The following is a 12,017-nucleotide window of genomic DNA, read 5'->3' on the forward strand; positions in this document are numbered from 1 at the left end:
GTTTTGTCTATGGGTGAAAGGCCGTGTTCCATCGCTTCCCGCAATATCACTTCGGGGTGGGGTCAAATGACATCACTTCCTGTGATGTCATCAAGGGGTCAAGGGTAGTGTGATGTCACTTCCGCTACCCCTGGCATTTTGGTGAAATGACGTCCCTGAGTGGGAGGTGCATGGAGTGCACGTGATGATCCCCATCCTAGGGGCAGTCTTGTACCGCAAGTATGGGTTTTGGGCAGGAAAGGGTAGATAAAGTTCGGGAATGTCCATATGAATTAGCATGGATGTTCATTGGCAGTCAACAGATGGGTCAATAACCTAACCACATCCACAAGCTCTTTACAGCTCCTCACGTGCCATCTCCGCCCTAGCTCTACTGGAATGCAACAGTTTCAGCTTAGACTTAGTGCTCAAACACCACCTAACAGCCAAAACAGAAAAATAATAGGACAAACAAAATGCTGGATTTTTCCATTTGTTGAGCAAACCACCAGCCTAATTGCAGACCCCTTCCTTGCAGGTGGGATAATGTGCGCGTAATCATTAGTCACAGATCCCTTCGGACTTAGTTGTCTGTCTAACGTCTGCACTTGACCCATCTGATCATGGGGGAAACACCATCTCCCAGGTGTTTTTCCCTTAGGGAATGAACATTGGGAGGGCCTAGAAATGAGCTAAAAAATTGAAGAGCCCTCCCACCCCCACCAAATAAATATAATCAGACTAATTTGCTGGTAAACCAGCTTTTGACTCCTTAACCATTATTCATTATTCTCCAACTTTATATGGTATCACTACATATTATCCCCACCAAAAATATTGCTGTATATATGGTCGTTCGGAACGGCCCTAGGTGATATTTTTTTGGGAGGGTGTACTTATTGGGGGTTTTGGTAGCAGGTGTCCTCGCTCCTTTAAAAATAATGCAGGGGTTGCAGGGGTGTCCCCCGCATGTTCCATTAACACATGGAACCATTTATATGAACACGTTGGCATCATTAAACTGCTGGTTGACAACTTGTTGAGGTTGGGGATGGCACACGTCAATTGTAAGGGTAGCCAGCGTGGCTCTCGAGTCTTCTTAAACCACTACACAGGAATCACTGCAAGTATTTGTTTCTGGCAGCCCCACAGCCTCAGATGATTATTCAATATTCTCTTCATGAGACACCTACGTACAGTAAGACCCCATGTGCCAGCCACCCACATCTCCCTCATAAAGAAAACATGACAGTGACACTCCCACCCGCCTCTTTCACTTTTAATCGGCCTATGTTAGTGTGCTTGCATTGACAGGGCATGGGGGCGCGCGTCTGAAAAACACATGTATGCAGGAGGTGCACCTGCAAACGGCAGGTGTTTATGGACCAAACGGGGAGGCAGCTGTAGCTCCTTCTCCCCGAAATCATTACCCGCGTAGGCAGCACACGCGTGTCTGCCCTCCTACGTGCGCTTGCCCTTGACAGGGGGCTCAGGGGGAGCAGGCAGTCCCAGCAGCAGGTCCTGCATCCAGCGCTGCAGCAGCTTCAGCGGCAGCAGGCTGGTGCTGGCAGCGGCTCTGCGTGTGTGTGTGCTCTCTGAGAGGCTGCATGCAGCCCGTGGATTGGGTCTGCGTTGCTGCCTGTGCTCTGATGCTGCTGCTGTTGCTGTTGCTGCTGATGGCTAAACGCAGAGGCTGCGGGGTGAAGCTCTAAGCCGTCTGCTGCTGAGCAGCTCGGCGGTCTGAGAGGGAGCCGGAGACAGCGACGTGGAGGACCAGGAGGATTTCAAGGAGAAATCAGCGGATACAATACCTGCCTGCACGGGGTTGTTTTCTCCTTCAGAGGTGTGCGCAGGCCACCGTCTTTGCCTTTGCCCCCTTTTGTGGAAGTAGAGGAATTTTGGATCAAGAACAAAGATGAAAACAAGCGAAGTTCCGTCGGAGAAAGTGGTGTAGGAAACCGGCTTGGGCGTGCTGGTAATGCGCTTTCAATACTTTATTTTGCGGTCCTGGTTCTCCCTCTCTCTTTCACGTCTGCCCAAGAGTTTACAGCTGCACACGTTGTCTATATTATGATAATGATTGGCTTGGTATGTCTGGGGTTTGGTAGCCGGGTGTGCTTGCTGTCCTTTTAAAAATAGATTATGTCTGTGTTGTGGTGATTATGATTACAATAAAGTAGCTCCACACTTTTATAAAAACGTCTCATGTTGCACTTTTGGAAGTAGTACACAGCGCAAACGTACACAAGCATGCTGTCTACGGTCGATGTGTACCCCCAGAGTTATCCCAATAGTATGTGAGATTCCCGGCTGATTTACTTGAAGCTGTACTACATCGCTCTTAGATCTGGAGGATAGGTTTTTCAAAGGGAGGGGTTATGGCCCAGGTGTCTGTGATAGCAGGTGAATTAATTAGGGGGGCCGGTTTGTTGCCGCTGAGTTGAACGAGGGGAGAGTGTGTCTGTGATAACCGATGACTACTGAGGGCATTGTTCGGAGCCCGGCGGGAGGGGACTGCACTCCACTCCTGGGAGACAGCGTAATGCAAAGCACTCTGAACGGATAATAAAGCCGCGAGTGCTTTAATGCCCCTCGTGCTGTCATGTCTCCCGTGATTGAGCTGTTGCTAAATTGCGTGTAATAATGTATTTTGGAGCGGCCCGAGATTGGTGGCTGGCATGGCATGCGCTCTAATTGCCGAGACAATGCACACGAGCCCGGCTCGCCCCGGCCGACGTGGCCGGCTCGTGGTTCTGCACAGGACTGGCAGGTTGATGAGGGATGTTTATCGCTGGCGCTCGCCTTTGCATGCTCGCGAAAGCTGGTCAGGGAAATCGCAGCACGTCGCCGGAATTGAAAGCGAGAGGCAGCTGGTAACCTCTGCTGTCAGTGCGGCAGTCTGGGAGAGGATTGAGTAGTGCAAGCCTCTCCCCGAACTGCCAGCGAGCCGAGTCAGCCCTAGTACCTGGACTATTTTGAAAAACAAAGCCACACCACATGGCAGCATTGCCATTTGAATAACAGCCGGCCTTGTACGCTACGGCAATGGTTCCCCCCCCCCCCCCCCCCCCCGTGCCCCCCACGGGCGAAGGACTAAGACATAAGGTGGTGGCGAGTTGTAGACGTGCGACGTGCAGGTGTCACCTTACACTTTGTTGTGACTGCTGATATTTGACCTTACTGGAAAACCGGAATGGACTTTACTTGATACCTGTTCTTTTTAATAAGTAACCGACATTTCTATGTGTGATGACATATGTATTGGGTTATGAAAGAGTCATTTTCCCAGGTGCTTGTTTCCAGATTGTAGAAAGGTAGTGGCTTAGGGGAAACAAAACTTAAACAGTGCCTGGAATGGGCATACATGCAACACCCAATTATGAGTTACTTTTGGAAGCATTTGAGTTTTAAGGCAACGTGACGTTTAATTGTTATTAATACATTCAAGTATATGTAGACTGGTAACAGACATTCCAAAATGCCCCTGTCACCATAAGGCACCAGTGCAATAGAAGCTAAAGCGAACATCAAAGTGCCTCAGTTGTCATTTGATTGGCCAGGCGCCCTAGGCCTTTGTATCAGACAGGTGCATTGTTCACTCCCTATGAATAGAGTTTGCCTTGGGTATCCGCAGCGACTGTCTTTAAAACACTACAGCAATACTTGTTACTGCTGCTTTAAGGCCAAGTACCGTATGGTGTAACAAAAAAAAACGAGTAAGGATGTCCCTGGAAGCATGGCAGGCATAAAAACCGACGCCAAAGGCATTCTATAGACAGGGGTAGTTTTGCAAGAGCGTAGCGCTCTCACCACCTGTTAATTAAGGCACGCAAGACTGGCTTGCCACGTGCCTTACTACCATGGCCATGTCCTGGTCAATACTAGCAGCAGAGGGTCAATACGATGACAAATTGGCTGCTGAGAACGAGTCAATTCGGTTTACGGTTGTGAAATGTCCGTTGAGGGAGCTAATATCGATCTCAGCATAGGATCTACAGTGTGGGCCCCCCGAATTTATGCAAGAGGGGAGGTGCACAGAAGTGTGCCTTTATAGTTCACTCCCACCGGCTGTCCAAAGGCCCCCATTTAAATAACCGGCTGGATTAAAAGTAGGCTAGTTGCAAAGGGTATTAAGGCTTCGGAATCCAGCATGCTCGCAGACAAACCCTCTCAATGAACTGTTAAGAAGGCTCAGAGGATTAAGGCTTGCCATCCAAAGCAGAGAGCTGTATGTAACGCGAGAGTTACCTGTTGAAATTCAGGCCTGTCCAAGATAAAATGAGTACCATTCCATCAATGACGCCCCCTGTGATTTTTAAAGAATATTGATTAGTATGCTTAATAATTGGTCCCATTCCATTTGCAATTTTCGAGTCCGATGTTTCTTTGCTTTCTCTGTAGACAAACTGTGTGTGATGCAGGTTGTGCACAGTGCCCGCGCGCACATGTCTTTTATTTTGCAATGAAGCCAACCTGAGAGCACCGTCTTGCCAAATCAATTCTCGTTAATGTGCAATTTGGAATGCTAATATAAAAGTGCCACTGATGCTTCTATTGGCATCTGCTCCAGCATGCAGCCCGACATATTCCAGGCATCCTCCCTTCTTATGTGGAGTCAAGATTTAAGCTGCATGCAGTTCGGATCAGACCGGTGGCATTCATTAATATTTTAATGTTTTTTTTAATGCATTTTTTAACGTTTTCACTTCGCACCTCTCCTTCATCCCATTGCATTGAACTGAATGAAATAATCTAACCACATACACGTGTATATTTCAGGGTTTCAGCGTTTGCAAGATTAATTAACAGTATACAGTAATGTATTTTACTTAATCATGTGCCTTTAAAATACTTGATTACATTTTTATTTCTCTGGAAAATTCGATTGTGGTCATGAGTGGGCTAGGCTCATGTTTTTTAAGTGTTAGTGTTATTTTTTTTCTCTGACTTTTGTGCAGAATTCAATTCCTACAAAAACACGGTTTAACCTATCACCAATCTTGTTTAAACAATGTGGTATATTTCTATGATCAAATGTGCCATTTAGAACATGAAAAGGAGGGACCCAGATTTAAAGGGGATATCCCAGGTACTATTTCACAATACATACAAAAACATATCCCCTCTCATTTAGCACCAGATGAAAGAATCACAGCAATCCCTACAGCAATAATCTGCCAATTTGCCGAAATATATATGTGTCCTTATTTCATGAAAGGGGTCGAAGCTGCAGCAGTACACAGGCCATTATGCTGCATACCATTTCTAAATATTGGCAATTAGATCTATGGTTTTAGGTTTTTCACTGTCACTTTTTTGTGAGGTGATGGGTATGTTGTACTCTTGTGGTTGAGGGTTCTGATTTATGTGCTTTGTTATTTTTTGATATACACCTGTCACATTGTTTGCTTTCTTCAAATCTTGTTGGTATTGAATGTATGTGTGCTAGAATTTAGAGTCTAACTGGCACCACACCATTGGTGGTCATTGTGGTTCACACTAGTTTTCCATTGCATATACATTTTTATATGGAATATTCATATACATTTTTTTTTACTAAAACTGAATCATTTATGAAATAATACACTAATATATTTTTGTACCATTTACCTACAACTTTCCAAGTAAAATCTTAAGTATCTATTTATGAAATAAAAATATACACTTATTTTTTCTGCATGTTAGTGAGAACTTTGAGGATGGAGTACTGAAGTACTCTCAATCTGCATGACATAAGGAGCATGCTGTCACTGATGCATGAGTAATAATCGATCACCAGTGTTCTCCTGTGGCCCTGATGTTACTCCCACAATACTGCGGTAGGCAGTTAGACTGGTGTTTCTTCAGGTAGACTTGCTGAAAACTCTCCTCTTATACTGACACACTTGTGTTCCGTCTTCACTCTGCAGATGACCAGGTGGTATCCTTAGGTTGCGCGGCTGTAGAAAGTGAGATCTTCTGTTGCTATTTCCACAAATGCTTTAAGATGTGTTACCTTCAAGTGACGTCTGTTGGTGGTGAGATGACCCTATTAAAACTGTATACTTGGCTTGTGGATGGGAGAGGGCAGAATGCAGGCTCCCTTCTCAGCCTAGCATTTTCAAAAGTGCAGTAGCTCCCCATCCCGTCTGCCTCTTCCATACCAACAGTGGTGTACAACAACAAACCTAACATTGAGCCATTGGATGTTAGGAGATCTGTGTTAATTTCACGGTATCAACATTAGCATATGTTAGTATATTGACAAGTTGGGGAGTTATGGCCTTGCTGTGAACTATACAGTTCTTTGTTTGATTCTGTGAATTCCACCCAGGTGGCTAAAGCCGCACAACTGTGAAACCCCACATTGGAGACGTATGTAATTTATCCTGGGAAAGTTATGATGTTATGATACATGATTTTGATTGGCTATGAAGAGCATCACAGCTGAGTTGCTAACAGCAGGTACACCTGTGATTTACTTTTGGGAATCTCGTGTTGATTTGGCTCTCTACTAAATGTTAACAGGCGTACGACAAAGCTGGTTTGAGAACTGCTTAATTACTTAAGCAATTTGTCACTTGGTTTCAATTTACTAGACTTGTATGATATTTTTACTTAAATAATGAATGAAATCACTATCATAAAAATGAAATGCCAGCATACGTGGCATGGCGTATTGTAAATAACCTACAACACAATGGTTTTAAAAGACAACACCTATCATAATTAATCGATGTGTGCTTATTGATTGCTTTTTATGAAGATGAACTCTGAGATCCTTAGATCTGGTCCTGGTGATGGCTTGTCTTGTTAATAGGTAGGCCAATGGATGAATCATGTTCTCTCCTCTTTCATTTATAAAATGTCATACCCCAAACCACACATTATTTGTTAATTATACAATCAGATAAGGTGTTCCTATTGTTACGTTATATGTACATTTCTGTATAACTGTCCATTAAACATTTGTATTACTATTTTTTGTTTGTGTGTGCACAATATGCATTATTTAGGTACAGTTTACATGATTACTAATGGCTACTATGTGTGTATTGCTGTTTTTTTTAGTATTAGCGTCATAAAACATTTAATTCAAAGTGCCCAAAGCAGGCCCTTTTGTGTTTCCAAGAATGCAAATTTGAATATAATAATGTAAGGTTTGTTATTTTACATAAAACAATTGTGTTTGAGTTGCCGTTATTTGTTTATGTGGTTAGACTGATCATATCACTCTTATAATTGTATGTGTACGTTTTTCCTAGGAAATGTCTTGTTCTTCGTTGTTCACGGTCATGATTTCGCTATGGTTATTCATATACTCCTTTTCCTTTTTTGCATCTCTTGCAGGAGCTAAACAAGCAGTGTTTGGCAGGAGCAAAGGGGAAAACCCAGTCTATATGATAATAGTGTGTCTTTTGTTATTTTATATCTACATTTTGTTATTATATATGCATTTTAACGTGTTTGTGGGGAAGAACAATGTTCCATTTTGTACATTCTACATTAAAATAGGGATTTCTTTATCACCGCCACATAAAACATTAAAAAGCATATTACACTCACATTGTTGGTAATCCATTTTCGATTTTCTTAAAATAACTATTTATTTAACACATGCGTTGATGTGCAATTAAACAAAGTTCACCAATTAAACATCGTTATACAATGTCCATCCCGAGCAACATAAACATGTACATGCTGTAAGGAAGGAAAGCTGAATGACCTGGACAAACTACCATGTGATTTGGTGAACAGGAGACATGCTTAGTTATGCACCTGTGTAACGTACTTCCTATCCAGCAACTCTTCTGAATTTTGTGATTAGCTAATTGAAGTGGAAAACTATATTCCTATGTCCTAGTTTATATGATCCTCATCCTTCCACAATAACTACAATGCATTATTGTCCTTGAATATATTATTCTTCCATCTGAAGAGGTCTCGGCAGTTTCCTGCGGCTGATGTTCTGGTACATTTTGAACAATGTAAATGTTTAAGTCCTCAGACTGGACTTGTGCCATACCTGACTTAAAATTTCAGATTTGTAGCATAATTCTCCATGCAATCTCGAGCAACAGTAGGCAACTCCACCCTCACATGTGTTCTGATCTATCACTCTAATGCATGGAGACCATTATTTTATTTAAAATACAACTTCCTCACAATCAAAAGTTTAGAGAAAATTTGAATTCACATTTATCATATATTCATAATCCAATTTCATACAGAACAATACAAAATGCATTTCCCTTGTATACATTTCCAGACTGGGTCAATTCTATTAAAACCATTGTATGTCCACTACGATCAGCAGTGTAAACAATTACAATTGGAAACAATTACAATTTCATCAACAGATCTTGTGTGCCAATCATATGATACAAAAAACTACAATTCTACAATTCCGTCAAAAACCTGTGTGCATCTAGGTTAGTACCAATATGTGAATAACACAAATGCATGTTAATCTAACTATCAACATCTGGGGAAACCATTGACAAAATGTTGTTTTAATTATTTAAAAAGTGTACATTTTAGGGCAAGGGCAAAACTATAAGACTCAAAAAGTTTTCAGTGTACTGATTTCCTGTGTGGCTATATCTTTGCATACGAAGAACACTGCCACTCCTATGAATTTGGCTGCCCCCCTGTAGCACTTTAATGTCCATTTGGAATGCACTCTCAAGTTAGATATGTCGACACAGTGTGTTTTGGCCATGCTGATCCTCAAGGTACACACATCCCAGGTGTCCTCTTATGTATATGAGGCAACCTTCATCAGGACAGGATAATGATTTATGATGGAAGTTATATTTGTGGCACCATTGTGCGTACGATGTATGCCATGTCTGAAACATAAATGTAAAATGGGAATACATATGGCTAAGCAGTCATAACATAAATAATTCAACTGTTCTCAAATGATCCCCAAGTACTGACCTTTTTAGGATTCAACATGTGTCAAGAGGGATAATATTTACAAGTTTTCTTTTTCTTCATGATATATTGGTGAACACTTCATGTAATGTGGATCAAAGGTCCTCCTTGATTTATTAATGTTTTAACACGTCTCATGTATTGAATACAAAACCACTAATTAATCTAACTTGTTTGCTGGACTATACTATAGAAGCATTTTATTTTTGTGTACTTGTTTGTCCCCATTTAATATGGACAACCTCACTATTTGTTTGTCAAATGTATCCTTTTTACATGCAGACTGTTATGATCATAAGAGATCCTTTCTACTCATAACGTTTTCTTAATTCTATGTCCAAAAAATATACGAACACAAACATTGTTAATATTGCAATCTTTTTTCCTCTTTCAGTCTCACTCTAATGATCTTACCTTTATGTTTGGATAGCCCTACCATGTAATGCTGTATTAATCGGGGTTTTGCATTATGAACCGCTTATCAGCATGTCTAACACCGTCTACAGAACATTGGGTTGTTTGTCACCATATTGTGCCAACAGGGAATCGAGTGACTATACGTTCACTGCATGTAGGAAGTGTAATCTCCAAGCGATAGACTTGGAGCATAAAATGTGTTCCATATTATAACGGAGCCGCGTCTAGTAAAATGGTATACATTGCAATATCTCATACCAGGACAAATGATGACATACCAACGTGTGTGTGCAAGTTCACCATATAGCTCCTTAAAAATCAAACTTGTAGGCAGGGTCAATTTCCAAATAGCAAGAAATGTCAAACTAATATGAATTCTAGTTAATGGACCGCCATGTGATGTGTATGCAATAAAATGTTGCTATGTTCTACTGGTGCTACAGGTTGCTCAACTATGAATGCAGATGTAATTACACTATGACTGGTCATCATGTGTGCTGGAAAAGGTGACCATTATCATTTCCCCACAATGAAAGGTGGAATCACGTGCCAGTTTGTTCCCTGCTTCATGTAATCAGTAATGACTCTTCTACACCTTTGAGTTGTGTCCTTTTTGCCCCCTTGCGGGTGTGCTTTAACAAATTGAATTACAAACGAAAAGATGTCACATTATTTGTGTTGCATTGGCATGTAATGATCTAGTAATGGTTTTTCTGGAACTTTTGTTTTTCACAAGAGATCGATGTTCACATTATGTTGTCTGAATAGCGAGGTAGCATTGGAGACTGCATCAGTTAAACCTTAGAGCACATTATTGTAGTGCCAAGGTGTATACCAGCCAGGAAGCCTTAGCTGATACATTAGAATCACTAAAACACCTGGACGGTACTTTGAGGCTGCAAAACACTTTTTAAAAGTCTCTGTGATTAACATACAAATTTACCCCATTTCACAATCATGGGCCTGATCCACAGAAGCATTTTACAATGGCGCAATCCCATAGGAAAACGATCTGTGAATTAGGCCCTATGTGTTTGCAAACCTCTCAATCCAATATGCCATTTTAAATAACATCAGTCATTTTAGAAAACTAGCAGGGCCCACCTTATGACTATTTGCACCTACCTAATAATTACATGTGAAAAGAATCCGTTTTTTTGTCCCTTTTTCTGTTGAAGGCTACTCTCAGAATGTGTACTGTTGCCAACCCATTGTGTCACCTGCTTCCAGAAGTGTATATGGCCTTTCAGATAAGAGAGCAATTCCAGGCTTACATTCCATTCATTCTGTTCCTCCGCCAATTCTTTTTTTTTCCATTTTGAGAATGATCTCTGCTGTGGATCATTACAAATCATTTCACTCTCCAACATCTGATGAAGAGGCTTGTTCAATAAAATATATCACAATCTGCAACTTGTGTGTTTTTAAATGACTCACAAAGGGTTGCTGCTGATTTAATGTTATTTCATTTGATGCACATTACTGATGAGTGTCTCAATTTTTGAACATTGAAAAAAAACAGACTTTATGGAGACAATGATTATGATTATGCTCTATAATGCTTGGGAAACTCCAATCCATTCTCTTGTCAATGCAACACTGGAGAAATGAATAACCACATCTGGCATATCTTGTCTACATGACCAGTTTACTCCACCAATATGTATACAATAAAGCACAGTGGTAAGTTTCTGAAATCTGAGGAGAATCTTGGTCTATGTATAGGTGTAAGTATCATTTCTCCTATCATTGCCTATGCATATATTACCTCAAAACGTCCTCTCAATAAGGCAGTGATTCTGTAAGCTGAAATTGTTCCCCAAAAATTGACATAAAATATAAATGATTTCATGGGTGTTCCTTTCAGCAATATCCTAATCGTGCAATTGCAACCTCATTATTAAAGAAGCTTTCCCTAACCAGAGAATCAGCTACACACATTGACACAATTTCCGATTCAATTTACCAACTCGTCAGATTTCATAATTGATTTTAATATATTCAAACATGGTTTTCTGCACAGATTTACAACCAATTAATCTGCTCTGTTAAAAAACAAAAATATCTCTTGGATGAGCTTGATGGCAGTCAACCTGCTGTGCTAATTCTTTCTGTATTTCATATGTTCTTTAACATTATATAAGCAATTAACTTTGGGTGTCAGAAGGTTTGGTGGACCATTTCTTTATATGTGTGTATATGTCATGCTTTTCCTCTGGTGATAGAATGTGTACAACGTTGAAAGTGCATGTGAAACTGCTCTTTCTTTGTGGTGTATGTGTCATACACAAAAGTTAAAATGTGCATTATTTTAACTTGCTGCTTACCCAAGAATGAGAGGACAGTATTGACATGTGGAATAAGGGGACAATGAAACATGGGGTTTGTAGAAATAGCATAAAAATACGGGTTCAAGGTGAAAGAATTCACCTATTCAAGTAGCATTGAGGATGGTGGTTTTTCTCCTGACTGCATTCCGTGGAAAATGTTCACTTCAACACTTTATGTGACCTTGCTTTGTTACCCACTCTGCATTAAGACCAAGGGCAACAAAGAATCTCAAAATGTGAAACACATCACTTGTAATGAGAATGTAGTCTAAATCTATACACCCCGATACAAAACATGACTGTACAAGTTGCTCTGTTTTTCTGTTAAAATGTGAAGATCATTGAGTGTCAGTGAAATGGGCGTATGTTCCC

At 41.0% G+C, this 12,017-nt stretch overlaps 1 protein-coding gene across 5 annotated transcripts in view; it reads left to right on the plus strand.

Annotated features, from left to right (window-relative positions):
* Nucleotides 1-1,288: 1,288 nt before the first annotated feature.
* TENM2 (teneurin transmembrane protein 2) overlaps nt 1,289-12,017 on the plus strand; it is a 3,863,575-nt gene continuing 3,852,846 nt past the window's right edge. For all 5 annotated transcript variants that reach the window (XM_069654289.1, XM_069654288.1, XM_069654292.1 and 2 more), the window contains exon 1: nt 1,289-1,954. The gene's annotated coding sequence lies outside the window, so the exon portion shown is untranslated. The remainder of the gene's footprint in view (nt 1,955-12,017) is intronic.

Source organism: Ambystoma mexicanum, chromosome 3q (genome assembly GCF_040938575.1).
Source record: "Ambystoma mexicanum isolate Mex_15411 chromosome 3q, UKY_AmexF1_1, whole genome shotgun sequence".
In the NCBI taxonomy this organism is placed as follows: Eukaryota; Metazoa; Chordata; class Amphibia; order Caudata; family Ambystomatidae; genus Ambystoma; species Ambystoma mexicanum.